Source organism: Marmota flaviventris, chromosome 1 (genome assembly GCF_047511675.1).
Source record: "Marmota flaviventris isolate mMarFla1 chromosome 1, mMarFla1.hap1, whole genome shotgun sequence".
Lineage (NCBI taxonomy): Eukaryota > Metazoa > Chordata > Mammalia > Rodentia > Sciuridae > Marmota > Marmota flaviventris.
Genome location: NC_092498.1, coordinates 212,410,948 through 212,431,395, shown reverse-complemented (window position 1 = coordinate 212,431,395; position 20,448 = coordinate 212,410,948). Strand labels below are relative to the sequence as shown.

The 20,448-nt window shown below is 38.8% G+C and overlaps 1 protein-coding gene and 1 pseudogene across 7 annotated transcripts in view; both read right to left on the bottom strand.

Annotated features, from left to right (window-relative positions):
• Positions 1-15,515, bottom strand: part of LOC114107848 (zinc finger protein 26-like) — a 30,346-nt gene extending 14,831 nt beyond the window's left edge. For 2 of the 7 annotated variants that reach the window (XM_071602890.1, XM_071602886.1), the window contains exons 1-5: positions 15,442-15,515; positions 15,076-15,151; positions 8,153-14,757; positions 4,950-5,079; positions 2,549-2,608 (exon numbers count right to left, since the gene is read on the bottom strand). The gene's annotated coding sequence lies outside the window, so the exon portion shown is untranslated. Of the gene's footprint in view, positions 1-1,202; positions 1,282-2,548; positions 2,609-4,949; positions 5,080-8,152; positions 14,758-15,075; positions 15,152-15,441 lie in introns of all 7 variants that reach the window. The other 5 variants (XM_071602887.1, XM_071602888.1, XM_071602889.1 and 2 more) reach the window with 5 other exon arrangements.
• A 3,013-nt stretch (positions 15,516-18,528) lies between these two features.
• On the bottom strand, positions 18,529-19,263 carry LOC114107688 (transmembrane protein 192 pseudogene; annotated as a pseudogene).
• Positions 19,264-20,448: the final 1,185 nt, after the last annotated feature.

The following is a 20,448-nucleotide window of genomic DNA, read 5'->3' as shown; positions in this document are numbered from 1 at the left end:
TCTTGAGATATTGCTCAAGAAAATATCTGGGGCTAGGATTGTGGCTCAGCGGTAGAGTGTTCGCCTAGCATGGGCGGGCCCTGGGTTCGATCCTCAGCACCACATAAAAAAATAAAAAGACATTGTGTTGTGTTCATCTACATCAAATAAATAAATAAAATCTGTAAGGACAGCACCAAATTGAAGTTTGCCAAACTCCTGATAATTTGGTGGGTTTTATGAAAGAACCTTATAGTATTACCAATAGGTCTGTTTTTTCAATAGTTCTGCTTCTATTTTTTTCTTATTCCTTCATATAACCTTCTCTTTCATATTAAAAAAAATAAATAAAAATAAAAGATGCAATAAAGAACATCAACAACAGACTAAAGGGACAGAATAAAGAACCCATGATCTCCAAGACAGGGCATTAGAAAAATGTAGGGTCAAAGGAGAAAGTTAAAAAAAAAACTTAAGGTATTTATGGAAATGTAACAAAACAGCAAATTCTGATATACAGTACTTCAACAGGAAAGAGAAACAATGAGGTAGAAACAATACTGGGCTAACAAAGAACTTTTCTAGCATACATTAGCCCTCAGAAATGAAAGAGATGCCTTTACAACTGAATCCAATGATACAAAACAATCACAGAACAAATTTGGCAATCTAACAGCAATGAAATTAGATAATAAAACCTACCAAAATTAAATGAGGGGCTGGGGCTGTAACTCAGTCCCCCAGCACTTGCCTAGCATGTGTGAAGCACTGGGTTCAATTCTTTGCACCACATAAAAATAAAAACAAAACAAAATAAAGGCATGTTGTTAATCTACAACTACAAAAAATTAAAAAAAAAAAAAAAAGATTAAATGAAGAGGGCCGGATGTGGTGGTGCACGCCTATAATCCTAGTAACTAGGGAGATTAAGATAGGAGAATGTTGAGTTCAAAGCCAGCCTCAGCAATTTATCGAGGCCCTAAGCAACTCAGTGAGACCCTATCTCTAAATAAAATACAAAATAGGGCTGGGGATAGGGCTCAGTAGTTGAGCCCCCCTGGGTTCAATCCCCAGTAACAAAAAAGAAAGAAAAAGATTAAATGAAGAAGAAACAAAATACAAGTGGTTAAGCAAGGAGACTGAATCACTAATCAAAAATCTAACATCCAGGGGCCGCGGTGTAGCTAGAAATAGAACATTTGGGGGCTAGGGTTGTGGCTCACCGGTAGAGCACTCGCCTAGCACGGGTAGGACCTGGGTTCGATCCTCAGCACCACATAAAATGTATTGTGTTGTGTCCATCTACACCAAAAAATAAAAAAGAAAAAAGAAATAGAACATTTGCCTAGTATGCCAGAGCCGGGACTCCATCCCCAGCACAACCAAAATAAAAATAATAATTATTATTACCATTGTCATCATTAACACTGTGACAATGATGATGATAATAATAATTAATTTACCAGCAAGGAACAGCCCAGATTCAGTGTCTTACAGCTGCACTCTACATACAAAATGTCTAAATAACTAATAGGAATCCTTTTCGCACCCTTTGAAATACTGAAGAGCAAATAACTCCAAATTCATTTTATGAGGACAGCATTACTGTTATCAAAGTCAGATAAGGACAATATGAAAAAATAAAATTACAGACAAATATTTATGATTAATGCAGGTATAAAATTTTTCACCAAAATACTAAAACACAGCACATGGAATCATTCACAAAGAGGAAGTAAAATTTATCCCTGGGATAAATCTCAAATGCCCAAAACAACCTAAGGAATTTTCGGGGAGGGGGTAGGGATTGCTGGGGGTGGGATGAAGCCAGAGCCACACTAAATTAATTTGAAAAATCTACCACAAAGCTATAGGAAACAAAATTGCATACAGTGAAATAAAATTGTACCCACAGGATAATGAAACAAAACACAGTACCCAGAAGCACATCTATACATTTAACGTCAATTGATCTGCAGGCTATATATAGGATAAGGAGTTCAATTTCAAAATGAGTTACTATGGCCATTTTGAAAAACAGTACAAAGGTTTCTCAACAAATTAAAAATAAAGCTAGGTATGGTGGCACTAACCTATAGTCCCAGCAACTCACAGGAGGATTTCAAGAACAAGTCAGCCTCAGCAACTTATAGCGAGACCCTTAGCAACTTAATAAGATCCTGTCTTTAAAAAAAAGGCTGGGGTGGCCGGGGTTGTGGTTCAGAGAGAGAGTACTTGCCTAGCATGCGTGAGGCACTGGGGTTCAATCCTCAGCACCACATAAAAATAAAATAAATATATTGTTTATGTCCACCTATAACTAAAAAATAAATATAAAAAAAAAAAAAGACTGGGGATGTGGCTCAATCATTGGTATCAAAATGAAAATAAAACTGCCATTTAATATAGCAATCCCTCTACTAGGTATATTTCCAAAGAATATGAAATCAGAACACCTCAGACATCTTGCATTCCCATTCATGCAACACTACTGACAATAGCTATTTCAACAATTCAAGTGTCCAAAAAAGAATGAATAGATAAAAGAAAATGTAATATATATACTCACTGTAGAATATTATTCAGCTTTAAAAAAGGAAATCTTTCCTTGGTGACAACATGGATAAACCTAGAGGGCATCATGGCAAGTGAAATGAGCCAGAAGCGGAAAGAAAAATATCAAATGACCTCATTATAAATGGGATTAAAAAAAACTGAACTCAGAAACAGTAAAATGGTGGAATAGTGGTTATCAGAGACTTGGAGGGAAGGAGTTTGGAGATACTAGGAAAGGATACAGAATTTATTAAATAAGAGGGTTAAATTCAAGAGACTTATTTTATATCACAGTGACTACAATGAATAGCAATATACTAGATACTGGAAAGTTGCTAAGAATAGATTTGTACATGCACTAACTATACGCACACACACAAAGTATGTGCAGTTACATACATTAAACAGCCAGTTCACAACACAAAAAGACATAAAATGTTCTATATGAAAAATACATGTACTGTTTAATTGTGAATCATAACAAACTAAAACTAGAAAAATAAATAAATAAATTTTAAAAATAAGGACAAAACATGTCTGATTTCCCCTTGCAGTAACAAAGGAGCAATACCAAATAAGAGTTTAATTGACTCTTATGTATATACCAGGCAGTGAGGCCCTACTGAGAAGGCCCCTTATCAGAAGGTCTACATGGAATACATAATGTGGTCTCACTGATGTTTTGATTATCCACAGTTTACAATCAGGAGGGCAAGAAGGGAAACACCTAGTGGTCTGCACCTCGTAGTCTGGACTAGATAATCACAAATCTTGCCCAAACCTATTTTTATACATTTTTATCTTGCCCCTACCACACTAAAGGCAAGAGGTCATGACGATCAAGGTTGTATATTCTCTGGGTCCTGATTAGCAACAGAGTCTCTCAGAAGTCATGGTATTGTTTATTTGATATGGAATCTATTTAAATATAAACTTTCATCTGAAAAAACAAAACTAGCCAGGTACAGTAGTAGACACCTATAATCCCAGCAGTTCAGGATGCTGAGGCAGAAGGATAGCAAATTCAAAGCCAGCCTCGGCAATTTAGTGAGGCCCTAAGCAACTAAGCAAGATCCTACCTCAAAATAAAAAATTTTAAAAAAAGGGTTAGGGTTATGGCTTAGTGATTGAGCACCCCTGGGTTCAATCCCAAGCACACCACCACCCCCACACACACAAAAAAATTAAAAAATGAAAACAAAACTAAAAGCCCTTAGGCAGATCAAGAATGTGTATTCTCCAGGTACTTGCTCTTATGTGGCAGAGTTAAGATCATCAGTTTATAAAAACAGGTCTGGACAAGATAAACAAATGCAGGAGATAATTCATTTTAGTCTAATTTAAAAGGAATTGTTTGTGGAGACCACTGTGTTTGTCAATTAGACTAATTATACAGGACCCACCAGGAACATAAAAGTTCCAATCAAATTATTTTCTAAAATCCTAGCAACTATAAATTATTTTGAAAAGTAAACAAGCTTATCTTAGTTATTACCAGTAATGCCTGTAATCCCAAAAAGGCTATTGTTGTTAACATCTAGTATTGTGGCCTCAATAATAAAAAGGCATGTGATTCTTACTTTCTACCTGTGAGATAAAAGATCCCAAAAGATAAAAGATTTGTTTTGTTTCCTGAGATCATCTTAAGCAATGTGTTGCTCAGCACTCTAGCACCAAGATGAATTCAAGTTTTGCCAGTTTCCTGGATCTTTGTCCTTTATTAGGGACAGTGGATAAAGGATGAAAAACAGCAATATTCTTCTAAGTTCAATTATGCATGACATTCAACAATGCCATTCATATGGTCCATGAACTTCCAGTGCTATTCTCTCAATTAATCCTAAGGGGTTCTTAAAGCATCCAAAGATACAGAAAAGAGGTAATTTCTTCCAGTATTGTATTGTCTATCAAGGGACTGAAAAGAGGGAAAACACTTTCTCCTTTAAGTGAAACATCAGATCTAGATTTGGTTCCAGATGTCTAGAAAGACTACAATAGCAATGACAACTGTTGTGGGTACTGATGACCCAGAGCATAATGCACATCAGGGTCGGGGGCGGGGGAGGGGGGGTAGTACAGATAACGAACAGCTCTGGATCTCTGAGATCTTTTATTTCCAGGGAACCCAGCAGACAACCAGTCTTTGCTTATCTTAATGATATGTGGCAACTCCTTATATCAGAGCCTAGGGGCAACTAGATTATCATATATGATCCAGAAACTACAGAGGCATTAGAAGAGGTTACTAAAGCCTCTATAGTAAAAAAGTCCCTGATTATTTTAATTTATAATTATAACTTATTAAGTGAGGAATATGTTCCTACCAGAAGCAAAAAAGGACTAAAAGATATTATACATTAGTGTGACAACTGAATGTTGTTCTGGAGGAAGACATTATCAGTATTGTATCATACCTGTGGTCCTGGAGAAAGGGGGCTACAATGGAGGTATTATCTCCAGAGACTGTGTGTGATAAGAAAGGTGTTGAGGTACCTCAGGACAGCCTTCCAAGGTCTGACCAGACAGCACACCACTTCTGGGAAGCTGTTAAAACAGGAAATGAATGGAATATTAATCAAGGTATAAAAAAAACAAAATACTTACCAACTATTATTGCACAGAATCAGTAATCTTAATATTATTGAAAGTTGACTATAGGAAGCTTTATGAATGGAATCACAGCATTTAAGACTTCAGTACTTGATTATCAGTACCATTTACTTACTCATTTATTTCTGGATTTAAGAATAGGTAATGAAGACTGATCAAAAGGAGAAACAGTGGAGAAAGGTTTTATAATATTTTATCCTTGAAGACCATATATTAATTGATTTTGGGTCATATGAACTATCTTAATTAAGGCCCAGGGAGTTTCATGTGTTAAACCAAACATAAATGACAGGAATATACTTTAATTTGCTATATATTGAGCATACGTAGGGATGTTTTAAGGCAAAAAATACTGTTACTGTAAGAAAATAAGAAAAATAAGATCAAGTGTTGGGGAATGTACAGTGGTTGTCTAGCATGTGTTAAGGTCCTGTGTTCAATCCCATGTTGAGGAAGGGAAAAAAAAAGACAAAACAAAAAGAAATGTAGTCAACCCTACAGTTAAAAGTGAAAGAATACCAATTTTTCCTCCATGTTGTGTAAGGTACATGTGTAGGGCTATAAAAGAACAATGTTTAAATTTAGGAAGATATCCAGGTATGACTATTGAGTGCCAATTTTCTTGTGTGTGTGGTACTTAGCATTAAACCCAGATCTCTGTGCATGCTAGGCACATTATGCATGAGCAAAACCCAAATAATGCCCTTTATGTAAACTTGGTATTTAATGAGACCAAATTATGAAACTTCTTTTAAATTAATGTGCCATAAATTTATTTCATATTATTTACACTAAAATATCTTAATGCATAGTAGAGCATGATGGCATGTGCCTGCAGTACCAGCTACTCAAGAGGCTAAGACACAAATAATCACTTGAGCCCAAATGTTCTAGACTAGTCCGGGCAGCATAGAGAGAATCTGTATCAAAAAATAAATCAATTACATATTCTAGAATGTATATAATCTACTTAATTTCCTTGTATTTCTCTCATGATACCTATGGATTGGATATTTAATCACTAATCTACAGCTACCATTATCTTTGCTCAATCTGGCACTTACATAATATAATGTTCTTTTGCTATCCCCCTTGGGCTCAAATTGGATAAAGTGATTCTTTATCCCCACTTTTTAAAAATTTTATTTTAGGCATTAGCTACCTTAAGCCTAGGTATTTTGTCTCTGGCTGTTAAAGAGGAAGAATGGTGACTGCAGGTGCCAGGAACCTCTTGTCCCCCTCTCCCTAGGATGACCCTTGTCCATAAGATAATTATTTCCCTTCTCCTTTTACCCTCATGCACAAAATCTTGTTTTCTCTCCACTGTTAATATCTTTTCCCTTTGTCTAACATATCTCACAAACTCCTGATGGACCTGAGCAGTTAAATCAGTCTCCCTCTCTGGAGGGTCATTATCAGTTTTAGAGGGTCTGCAGACCACACCTAGAGATCAGTTAAGAGAGCAATACTGGCCTAAATTTGTTAATTTTTTTAAATAATTTACAGCAATAGACCTGTTATCTCACATGATTTCAGAAACATCTTCAAGTGGAGAGAGATCCAAGTGCTCTTTCCCTCCAAATTCACTTTTTTTTTTAAAATTTTTACAGTGAGTCACCAACCTGGTCACCATGTATGCGATTTGCCATAACCCATGGGTGGGAGCGTAAAGAGCAACATCAACAAGGGATATACCAGAGAATTATTCATTGCCATAGGAACTAAGATTCTTCCTCACCAGAATAAAGTTCTAGATGTGGCTCTGCTTTTCTACTGGTTATATTTCTGCTAGAACCCACCTGCACACTCAAATGCTTTACCTATAACCATGGCACTCACAGCCTTCTTTCTCATCAAAAAACTCTTTTCACTGCCATGTTCATGCCATCAAGTGGTTTTATCATACACTGTCACTCATAAATAGTTTATCTGAATGAAAGGTAGAATGGCTTATTGAACATTCACTTACAGGGCCAAATGGAAGAGACTACTCTAACAGAAGGGATTCCATCTCACAGAACAGGTTATATGCTTTGAATCAGAGTTTCACATGGTACTGTTTCCCACAGACAAAATGCCCTGGACCAGGAATTGATGGTAAAAGTGGAATTGTTCCTTAAACTATTTTTGCTTCCAATTCCAGCAATTTACAAATGCTTCAGGTCTGAAGATCTTAGTTAGGAATGCTTCCCAAGGAAACACAATTACATCTTAGTACACTGGAGGTTGAGATTGACACCTGGCCATTTTGGGCTTCATATGGCAATAAACCAAGAAACAAACAAGTTTAAAAACAGATAATGGGTGGGGGGGAGTAATCTATTGGCAGAATTAATTAATCTCAAATACCAAAGGGAAAATGTAGCACTACCACACAACTGGAACAAGGTGGAAGTGTACAAACCACAAGGACTTCTAAACTGCATAGAATAAGCTGATAGAAAATTACAACTGAAAAAGGCAGGATAAGGGAGGACATGGACTCTTGGGGAATAAGGTTTTGAGTGACTCCACCAGGTACACAGAGCAGTTGAAATTCTGACTCATGACAGCATAACAGGAAATATAAATATGGTCATAAATGAAATGAACTATAAACTACAGTCTTGAGACCAATTACAGTTTTGTGTTTTTTTCTTTCCTTGTCCTAGGTATGTCTTTACTAACAAATTAATAATTGCTATATTGTATACATGTATAAAATATGTAACAAATCTCATCATTATGTATGACTATAGAGCATCAATAAAAAATGTCAAAGAAAAAATAAAAATGAGCAAAAGAAAAAAATAACCATTCTTTTTCCTAATTTTATATACATGAGAGATTAAGTTTATAATATTATCTTCAGTTATCAGAATATTCAGTGAGGAAGTAAATTTGAGGAGTAATTAACATGGTTTGGGGGGTAGACACAATGACTATATGACTATGCATTTTTCACTCTTTGGAGAAGAATTCAGTTTTTTTTTTTTCCTTTTTATCTTCTTAAGCAGAAATATGATACCTGTTTAATTATTTTGAGGACTATCCAATGTATGCAGAATGGATGGTAAACAGCCAAAGAATGGACTGTGCTCATCAATTTATCTCAGCTCCAATTTCATTTTCAATACCTGCTATGGAATAAAAGACCATATTTTCATATGTACAATAACAGATGTTATGCTTGAATATAAAGGGTGTCATAAACTTCATCTACTCGCTACCTTAGCATCCCTTTATATCTTCAGATAAGCTATCTGAAATCTAGTCATGCTGGGCATGACGGCACACATCTATAATCTGAACTACTCAGGAAGCTTATGCAGAAGGATCACAAAATTGAGGCGTAAGACCCTGTCTCAAATAAAAAAGGGCTGGGATATGGTTCAGCAGTAGACCACCCCCTTGTATGGTGAAGGCGTTCCCCAATCATTCCTGCCACCTTTGGCCTAGTTAAAGCTTCTCCCCTGTGTTGTCATTGACTACATGGTCTCTTCCTTCAACTGATGAAAAAAGCAACACATCAAGCTGCTAACACCAGAGTGACTTAAGAAAGTCAATCTTCAAATGGTATTTTCTCTACATTAGTCAATCCACAACCTCAGCGGGAAAGTCTGAAGGACAATGCCCACAGACCTTAATAAAGCAGAGTTCCAAATGTCCTTTCTCTCTCAATCCCTACCCCACTATTGAGAACTCTATTGTTTCTGTACTTCTCCAAGGCTCTTAGGGGCAGCTTTTTGTTTTTAATTTTTTTTCCCTGTAGTTATACTCAGACAGAATGACTTTATTTATATATTTTTATGTGGTGCTAAGGATCAAACCCATTGCCTCACACATGCTAGGCAAGCGCTCTGCCCGAGCTACAGCCCCATAAATGTTTCTGCTATTTCATGTGTTTTTTCTGCTGTCTCCTATATTATATCTCACTTGACCATGATGTAAGTCTCCTGTTCTGGATAGGGCTAGAATTTATAGCCACTCTGCAGGGAGAGACCTCCAGACCCAAATAGAAAAATACAGCAAGACGTAGCAAATTGAGTATGGTCACACCCATGAGGGACACAAAAATAGACTTCTCTTGCCTTACCACATGACTCTCCCATGAAGCTAATACCATTTTGTAAGGCTCCATGGCTCACTGAGTTATGCCTGCACTGCTGTGTATTGCTGTTTTTCTCTACTGAATAATGCCAAAACTCCCCTCCCTAATTTGGAAGGAGTCAGACAGTCTAAGGGACCTTTGGGAACAACTGCTAGCCATAATAGGACAAGAGGGGCAACCACAGTCAACAGCCACTCCTAGTAGTGGTCAGAGTGAAACCAACTATATTCTGAAGGCCTTATTTGGTTGATTGACTTGTCACTGAGAAGCAGAAGGGGAAGGTAGGCAGTGGGTAAATATGAGAGCCAGCAGAGTGCTAGAGGGAGACTGGCATTCTAACTGCCCATTGCACTGGGGATGGAATATTCTATGAAGGTGACTATACCTCCCAGCCTGATGAGGCACCCCCTTTACAAGGGAGACGATAGCACCTCACTAGCAATGGTCCACTGGGATTTGCGAACCCTATGTCCTTTATACCTCTTGCTCTACACCCCTAACACCTTACAGAGGTCTAGAGGGACACACTAGAAAGAAAGGTGAGAGCCTACAAACGGGGTAATAGAAACAACTAATGGAGACCGTTGATCCTGGGCCATTTGAAGTACCCAGGAGTTTGTCAGGTAAAAACAAAGGGGATTAAATCTTTTAGGTAATTAAAGATTTATTGATCTTTATGATTCAAGTCTTCCAAAGATTTTATTTAAAAAGAAAAAAATATATAAAATAAAAGAGAGAGAAAAAAAAAAAGAGTAGAAGGACTGATTGTCTTAAGGTCTGACTATCCCAGAGGGACAACTGAACCAAAGCACTAGGTTCTGTGACCACCACCCTCTTTCTTCCTCTTATCAACAACAGACAGAAACCAAGAACCACCATTTCAGACAGCTCAAATACTTAAAACAAAAAAGTTATAAAAGCCTTGGGCTTTAGGCAGCACCAGTCAACAGAAAGGAAGGAAAAATAGAGGGAAAACTTTAAACATTTAATACTGAGTAAATACCAAATGCCAGGACTAACCAATGGAAGATTAGTGATTTAAGGAAAAAAAACACAAGATGGGGGCGGGGGGTTAATTAAACATTTAAGTTTAACATTTGCTAAAGTGCACCAATTAAAATAATTATATGGATTACTAAATCTAGAGGTCAAATTATGGTTATACCTGGGGTTCCCACTAACTTTAAGTATTATACCCTTTAAAACTAGAGTAAATATGGAGGAAAAATTAGGCATCCCTAACTTTAACTTGAGCCTTGCTTAAATTTTCCAGTCATAGGACCAAATGTTTCATATTGAGAATAAACCCTCTAATACAAGAAATAATCACAAACTAAGAAGTAAGACTTTGACACAGATTTGATTAATAAAATGAGACCCCTCGATACCCAGATAAAATAGTTAATACAACTCAATGTTTTAAGTTATAGAGGAGGCTGAGGTTATAGGTCAGTGGTAGAGTGCATCCCTCACATATGTGAGGGACTGGGTTCGATCCTTAGCACCACATAAAAGTAAATAAAATAGGGGGTTGAGGCTCGGTGGTCGAGCGCTTGCCTAGCATGTGTGAGACCCTGGGTTTGAGTTTCAGCACCACATATAAATAAATAAAATAAAGGTCCATTTCCAACTAAAGTAAATATATATTTTAAAAGATTAAAAAAATAAATAAATACAGATATTGTGTCCATCTTAAAAAAATAGGGCTTCAATGATTAAAATTTGCATAATACACAGTTTGTGAGAGGGTGATTACCTCCATTGCTCTTCCATTCAATACAATTGTTTCTTCTTCTTAATCTGAAATAAAGACTGTTAGTTCTTCCAAGGCTTCTAATGCAAGAAATTGCCCCTCTCAGCTTCATGGTATTGCCATCAAAACAAATGACTGGCCACCAACTGGTATCTCCTGGAAATAAAGACTCTAATATATCCTGAGCCTGTGACCCTATAATACCCAAAGGTCACAGAAACAGGACAGAGCTTCATACTGCTACTTAGGCCTCCTTAAGACAGGGTAGAACCAAAATTAAATCTTCTGGTATACTCTACCTATAGGAGAAGAGGGTTTCCTCTGACTTCAGTCCCTTGCCTGAGGCAAGGGTGCTAGAGGAGGTGACTCCTCCTCCAGACTCACTGATAATCTGAAAAGCCCCTTGGGATCAACTGAGTGAAAAGTAACTGGAATTCAGAGACTTCATTACAAAAGGGCACTACTAGCTAGGTGCAGTAGCACATGCCCGTTAGCCCAACAACTCAGGAGGCAGAAGCAGGAGGACCACAAATTCAAGTTCAGTCTGAGCAACTTAATGAGATCCTCAGTAACTTAGCAACAAGCTCTCTCAAAATAAAAAAGGGCTAGGGATGTAGCTCAGTGGTAAAGAGCCCATGGGTTCAATCCCTGGGGGTAGGATGGGGGAAAGGAACTACTGACTATCATATATGCATTTTAAAGGAGAGTTGCTGCTTTCCATTCCTCAGCCAGGATGGTCCTAATTAAAATCTAAACCCAAGAAGCAACACAGCTGGGCAAATGCCAGGCAGTCATCTTGGCTCTGGATACCCTGGATACCCTTGATCATTAAAACCCCATCTTTTTTTAAGAGACCCAAGGAACTTAACAAAAAGGCAGAGACCCACCCACAGATCTCATCATATCTCACTCCCCTCTGGCTGACTAATCACCATGGTCATGGCCTCTACAAACTTCCCAAAAGTCCTCCAGGGAACACCTCTCTCACAGTAATTAAGATGCTTCTATTATATTAGATGTTTACTGTGCTGCCTCCCTTGTGTCTCAACTAACCAACACAAAAGAACCCAACTCTCCCAGTAAAGACAGGGCTATAACTATGACCATTCTCCAGAGATACCACAAGACCAAATAAGAGGAATGTGTAAGGGGTAAATGGATGGACATCACAAAAGGAAGGAAACTTTACCTTCTGGATATAACTGCTGCATGGTAGTCAGCAGTGTCCAAGTGCTATGCCCATGCCATGAGCCCAGAACACATTCCCTAGATGACCATCAACCCCTGACCCAGTTACCAACATCCTACTGACCTCCTACTATGGAGCCCATGTGCTCAAAGGTATCCCACTAGCAGAGGTACTCTCTGCAAATATGCTAACATAGTTGATGACTTGTTTCCCAACTCTGGATGCATGCTGCATGTTGACCCAACTTATTTTGTACATCAGACACAATAAGCTTGTGCCCCAGTAGTATTCCCCTTGGCCCTCCATAGACAGACACATGATGGGCCTGGCACTACCAGATAGGTGGCATCCAAACTCCCACTGCCTACCAAACTCATTTGAAGGGTTCCCTGTGATATGTATCACAGCTCTCCAAAAGAAAACACTTTGTGTGGGAAGCCACTATGAATGACCCTCCAGTCCTGAAGCAAGAGCCTCTGACCAATCACTACATTTCATGGTGACTTGGGCGTTGTCCCAGATCAGGAAGTAAAAGACATGTCCTTCAGATGTAGGTGTCACCCCCTGAGGTTAAGTTACACTCAACTGTCCCTTGTAACTCAGCCCCTTCTGGCCTTTTTTTGGATAGAACTTTCTAAAGAACAAGAGTCCCTGCAATAAAAGCCCACTTCCGAACGTGCTCGCTCTCTCTCACCAGCCTCTCGTGACTTACTGTTGCTCTCCCTTTTGGGGAGCCTGAGGCCGAGAGTGGAGAAGCCGTCCTGAAGCTTGTTTTAAGGTAAAGTGTGTCTGTTTTATTTGGTGTCCCTGAAAATTCACATGAGCGACTTTAAGTTCAGCTGTCCACACATGTCAAGGAGAGCAACTATGCAGTCAGGGGCAGAGGTATGCACCTGTAATCTCAGCTACTCAATACACTGAGGCAAGAAACTTGTGAGTTCAAGGGAGAAGTGTCCCAATTCCCTAATATACAAAAACGCCAACAGCAGCTAGCATTGTTTTAATCTTGCTTAATCTATGTAATAACCATCTCTGGACATAAGTAACCCAGCAAACTTCACCACCCAATAGGTTACAACTATACTATGGCTGATATGCCTTCTTATGACCTCAGTGATCTCTACCAACTGGCACAGAGAATATAGGCCTTTCCTGAGGAGTCACGTAATAAGAACCACAGGTAGCCTCTAGAAGCTAAGATCACCCTCCAGATGACAGCATCCACTATGTGCTATAGTTCTAAGAAAATGAATTTTGCCTACTAGTGAGAATGCAAATATTCTTCCCTGATTAAGCTTTCCCAATTAAGCTAACTGTAACCCAACCAATGACTTGATAGCAGCTAGGTAAAATCTTGAACAGAGGATCTACCTACACCATGCCTGGATTCCTGGATATGCCTAGATATTACACATTATTCTTCAATTGTCAGGCAGCAATAGAGAACAAATACATGTGTGTTATCTAAGGAGCTTTAAATCCCTGTCTTGGAGAAAGACAGACATTGTTTTGTTGCCTAGCTTCTTTTCACTCAAAACTTTGCAAAATTCACCCACATTTTTGCAACTACCTTCGGTTTGTTCTTTCTATTTATGGAACAGTCTTCCATAGTATAAGAATACCACAATTTACCCATTATTCTGCTGGCCTTTTTCCATTTAGGGCTGTTTCATATAATACTATTTTTATCTTGATATGCATGCACATGCATCCCTGTGTGACAGAGCATGTGTACATACAAAGTTAGCATATAGTCCTAACAGTTTTTGAAAGTCCTTTTCCAATAAACATGCATACCTTCACCAACTTATCTTCAGAATCCTCATTAATTATTTAACTATGTCCACTTAGCTCACTGGGACCCCTTTGTGGCTAAATGAAATCATGGTTATTAGAGGGATGGAGGGGACATTAAGGAGGTATTGGGAGTGAAATGAACCAAATTATGTCATATTCATATATGAAATACACCACAATGGAACCCATTATTCTGTATAATTATTATGCACCAATAAAAATTTTTCTAAAGAAAACAAAACACGGATATTGCAAAGTCATAAAACTCCTTCAGTGCTTACTGGCAACCAACACTGGCAGGGGAGTTTTCTGATCACTTACCTATGGAGTGTGAATGTCTCTAAGGAGTCACATTAAGAGTGATTAACTCTAGACATTCATTCAGGAAAATGAAGGACAAGTTTGGATAGGAGTAAGAACACCAAGGTTGACTAAAAAACACTCAAGAGACTTTTGACTGTTTATAGACACAGACTTTCCAAATATAAATAATTAACAAGTGAATTTTCATAGTGAACTTTTTTCTCAATGGTATCACCGATGCGAATTCCTTGAATTAATTTCCTACTTATAAAAAAGTCATGCTTTATTTCATCTCAAATTACACCATTTCAATAGGTACCAGTTTTCTTGTCAGTTATATACTGAGTTGTATATTAATTTTCCCAAATGTAGAAAATGACTTTGGTGCCAAAACTGTAGTTAAGTCCTTGTCAATTCTCTTTTCTCTCTCTCTCTCTAGAGACTTAATCAGTTAATCCATTGTCTCCTGCTTCCTATTTTCTGGAAGAAAGAAAATAAGTTCAAATATGATAGTACTTTAGTGCAATAAAACCTCGTCCTTCCTACAGATCCGTTTTGAAGCTCCGTGGGGAAGCCCAGAGCAGAAAGTTCAAATGAAGAGAATGGGCTACAGATCCTTTCCGTCCCTTGGCAGAATGGTTTGTGGTCCGCTACCTATAGAACAGGTGCACCCTAGACGTCTTTAAAAGAAGCTTTATCTTCCTGCCTAAATGTGTCAAAAATATACTCCACACAAAGACAAAGCCCAATTGAAAGACAAAAGAAGTCCTGTGGAGACAACTTACACCAAGCACTCACCGGAACGCGCCGGGGTCGCCAGGTCCGCGCGGAAGGGGATGTTATGCTGCCCTCGACAGCGGAAGTTCTTTTCCTTCTGGAAAAAAAAAAATTTTTTTTCAAAAGATTACTTTAAAGGCTTTTGAGGAAAAGCGCACAATGTTCGAAACGAGGACGCGCCCTTCAGAATTATGTCGAAACGGCGCCTGGCGGGACCCTCCGAACCACGGCCACCGGCCTGTAAGACCCGGCCGCAACCGGAGGACCCGCGACCCCGGCGGACGCGATCGGGAAGGGCCGGCCCTCTCTGAGAGGCTCCCCGACGGCCCGGGATAAACTCGAACATTCCCTGGACCCTTCCAGCGGCTGACTGTCCCCTTACTCCACCTCGCCAAGGCCCCGTTAAGTGCACCACCACCAAGGAGAAAAGAACTTGGCCGCGCAGAGCTAGACCGGAAAAGACGGAGAGACATCTCACATCACTTCCGCTTCCAAGTTCTGGCCCGGAAGTCCCCGAGTTCGGCGTCGAACCACAGCCACGTAGGACCCTCTGCGGCAGAGAAACGTAGAAATTCTAGCTTCTTCCCATGGGGGCGGAGAGCACTTAAGGTCCATTCTGAGCCTAACGCTGGGGACCAGAACAGGCGAGGCCGCGGCTGGTGGTTAGAATCAGGATTCTGGGCGAGGTGCATTCCCAGGGCGGAGTTGGAGGTTGGACCTGCCAGACGCACGGAATGAGGAGGAGGGAACGGTGGGAGGGGGGGCCCAACCACAGGCCGCTCACAAAAGCTGCCTCCATCCACGTAGTTAGAACTTCCTTTGTGTTTCTACGCCTGCCAATCAGTGAGATGGTCGGTCTCCTCCACGCAATTAATCCAGTCCTTCAGCCTTTATTTCTTTTTATTATCTGGACACCATGCTAAACTCTTCATAGTTGATTGCTTGGAGTTTACAGCGTACTGACACTTTTTGTAAAGCTTGAAATTTTTCTTCTTCAAATATGCATTACTCTTTCCTCTTGACGGATTTTTTTAAATTCAGGGCCTTCCGCACTGCGTTTTGTAAAACAGCGCTGATAAACACTCAGAAGTGATTGTAAAAAGTTTTCTGATCATCAGTTTTGCTGTGATTTTCAGTGAGCGGCTTTTGTGGAATAAAGAGTTGTTTAGAACTCTAATTTACAAATATTTTACAAAGATTTGTTCGTGCCTATTAGATATGGAAAATGTGAAACCCCCAAATAGTGTGGACTCGGAAAAAGGAGTGAAAAAGAAAGCCATACATTAATAATATTGATCCTTACCCAATCGTTCTTTCTTGGTGACAAAACAAGCCCTGGGGAGAAGTTCTCCATCAAACCTAGACTGACAGTCTCTGGAAAAAGACTTAAGCATTGATTTCTTCCGAAATAAATCCTTTCCAGATGCTGGCCACTGACCCCAGACCCTTCATTGCCCAATAAAAACAAAATCTCAAATTCCTGAGTGAGGAGCTCTGTCATTAATTCATCCCTCGATATAAATAGAAGTATAGACTCCTGCTTCGGCTGGCTGCCCATTTTCCACCAGGAAAAGGGTCACTCCATTCCTGGAAAAAAAAAAAAAAAAACTGTGCTGATCCGTAAAGTTTGCGTCCTGTCCTGTTCTTTTGGGCTAACAGTGCCTGTTATCAAATGTGTTTTGTGAACACTAGATTGCTAATTACCTCACCATAAAATTTTTATTTTTTGCCATATACAATATTTACCTTTTATGTAGTCAAAGGTGTTTGTTTTGTAAAGGAACTTGTGAGTTTCTTGCCTTGCATTAAAAAGTATTCTTAAAAATCTATATTACAAATGGATTTCCTAATTTTCCTTTGTAATGTTTTTGTTGTTGTTATTGTTTTCTGCCAGTAATTGAATCTAGAGGTTCTTAACCACTGAGCTACATCCCTGCCCTATTTTGTATTTTATTTAGAGACAGGGTTTCACTGAGTTGCTTAGCACCTCACTTTTGCTGAGGAGGCTGGCTTTGAACTCACAATCCTCCTGCCTCAGCCTCCGAAGCCACGCTATTGGGATCATAAACGTGCACCACCTGGCCCAGCTAAATTCTTTTTTTTTTTTTTTTTTTTGTACCAGGGATTGAACTCGGGGGCCCTTAACCACCGAGCCACATCCCCAGTTCTATTTATTTATTTATTTGTTTATTTTTTTAAATTTTATTTTATTTTTATTTATTATTTATTTATTTTTATTTATTTATTCTTTTTTTTTTTTTTTTTTGAGACAGGTTCTCTCTAAGTTGCTTGGGTTCACTCTAAGTTGCTGAGGCTAGTCTTGAAAGTACAATCCTCCTGCGTCAGCCTCCTGAGCCACTAGGATTAGAGGCATCTGCCACCACACTGGGCAAGAAATTAAATTATTTCAAAATGTACAAAACAGACATTCTTATGAAGTTATCAAGGCTTCTACCAAGCATCTTTCAAATTATCCACAAGCTTCATCTGTTAAACAGCCACACAAGTGAGACCCAAATTCAGGTTACCAAAATGCACTATAGTATGTTATTCAGCAAGAGCTGAAGTTCCCTGGAGCAGAGTGTCAGGCAGACAATCAATCAGTCTGAGGTTTTTCTGGACCCTTCAAAAATTGTCATGCCTAAACTTGGAATGGAACCACCATTTGACCAAGTGATCCCACTCCTTGGTCTACACCCAAATGACTTAAAAAACAGCATACTATAGGAACACAGCCACATCAATATTTATAGCAGCACAATTCACAATAGCTAAACTGTGGAACCGACCTAGATGCCCTTCAATAAATGAATGGACAAAGAAACTATAGTATATATACACAATGGAATATTCCCCAACATTAAAAGAGAATAAAATTATGGCATTTGCAGGTAAAAGGATGGAGTTGGAGAACATCATGCCAAGCGAAACAAGCCAATTCCAAAAAAGAAAACAAAGGCCAAACGTTTTCTCTGATATGTGGATGCTGATCCACACTTGAGTGGTGGGGACAGGGGACAAATAGAGGAACTTTGGATTGGACAGAGGGGTGTGAGGGGAGGGAAGGGGGCTTGGGGGTAGGAAAGATGGTGGAATGAGACAATCATCATTACCCTAGGTACATGTATGATTGCACAAATGGTATGATGCTACATTGGGTACAACCAGAGAAATGAAAAGTTGTGCTCCATTTGTGCACAATGAATCAAAGTACATTTTATTGTCATGTATAACTAATAAGAACAAATTTTTGTTTTTTTGGTTTTAGGTGAACACAATATCTTTATTTTTATGTGATGGTGAGGATCGAACCCAGTGCTTCATGCATGTTAGGTGCGCACTCTACCACTGGGCCACGACCCCAGCCCTAATTAGAACAAATTTAAAAATTAAAGAAAAATTGTCATGACTGTGAGACTCTCATGTTCTATTTGGCTAAGAGGCCAGGTCTGAGAACATGAGCGCCACTCATCACTAACACAACTCTGCATTGTATTGCTTCAGGTATACTACTATATCTCCTTGCTTTTCAACAATTTCTTCTAGGCTTGAAATAATCCTGAAACCAGTTTCCAAAGTAATGTTGCTGTGGTAAGGATAGTTTTTTTTCCTTCTTCGAGTACATCAGCTCTTGTTTGACTTCCTTAAATTTTCTCATTTTCACTGCACAAAGGAGCAGACAGGTCAGGGATCAGAGCTTAGTTCCAGGGCCAGGATGGCCTGACTGAGGTCAAAGTACAACTTATGAGGCTCAGGAAAAGAATGCTGCATGTACAGTATGAGGAGAATTATTGTGTTGCTGGTTGAATACACCATTAGGACAAGTCTTTTAAGACCTTATGGTGATGATACTGAATGTTGCATTCAAAAGTAAATGTGAAATCCGCAAAATAACTTTTCCCAGGATTATGACTGAACTTTAAATGGGTTGGTATAGTTCCTAGACACTTGTCCTCATTTAATTAGAGTAAAAACAAAGCACACAGGTCAAAAATTCTAAAAACAAAAAAATTGCTAGACAACAAACACAGCATGGATAAACAAGAGATTTGCTATGATGACTATTAAAAGAGAATGGAATCTGTGTCTAAAATGAGCTTGTAACGAGTGATGTGGTAGAAGATAGACATGAAGAAGTAGATCATCTTCAATTGGATAATGTCCAAGGAAATGCCCTCCATCCTGACCCTCATCGCCATTTCTAGACATCAGAGGCTAAAGCCCCTGCAAGCCTGATCTCTCCACCTCTGCCAGCTGAAGAGTAGGAAAGTTGTGACCTTCTGGGACCTGTGGCCTCAACCCCAAATGTACCCACCCACCAAAGTAATTTTGAACAAGAACAAAACCAGAGGCATCACACTTCCTGATTTCAAATTATTTTACAAAGCTATACCAATCAAAACAGTGTGGTGATGGTATAAAGATAGAAACTTGGGCCAATGGAAAGAGAAAGCCCAGAAGTAAACCCATGCATATATGGTCAACTAATGTATGTTCCAGCAAACCCCTTCTTTTACCAAGGAAGTAAAATCACTACCTGAAAGAGAAAGCTGCAGAACTTTAGATAGGGCAAAGGGGAGGGAGGGGATAGGAGGGGGCAAGGGGGTAGAAATGATGGTGGAATGAGTTAGACATCATTACCCTAAGTACATGTATGAAGACATGAATGGTATGAAAATACTTTGTGTACAATCAGTGAGTTGAAAAATTGTGTTCTACATGTGTAGTATGAAATGAATTGCATTCTGCCAATATGTATAACAAATTAGAATAAATATTTTTTTTTAAAAAAGAGAAAGCTGTACTTCTATGTTCATTTTAGCAATACGCAAAATAGCCAAAGTATGTCCCTTGACAGATGAATAGGTAAATAAAATGTAGCATATTTGCATATATAAAATAGAATGTTTAGCTTTTATTTTTTATTTTATTTTTTAATATTTAGTTTTTAGTTTTCAGTGGACACAACATCTTTATTTTATTTTTATGTGGTGCTGAGGATTGAACTCAGAGCCCCACGCATGCCAGGTGGGCGCGCTACTGCTTGAGCCACATCCCCAGCCCTAGAATGTTTAGCTTTTAAAAAGAAGCAAGCTAGAAGCTGTGACACACCCCTGTAATCCATCCCAATGGCTCAGGAGTCTAAGGCAGGAGAATCGCAAATTCAAAGCCAAACTTGGCAACTTAGCAAAGACCCTACACAACTCAGCAAGAACTTGTCTCTAAATAAAAAATATTAAAAAGGGCTGGGAATGTGGCTCAGTAGTTAAGCGCCACTGGGTTCAATTCCCAGTACAAATAATAATAATAATAATAATAATAATAATAATAATAATAATAATACATGAAAGAAAAAAAAGAAATCCTTTCACTTGCAACAACATGTATGAACCT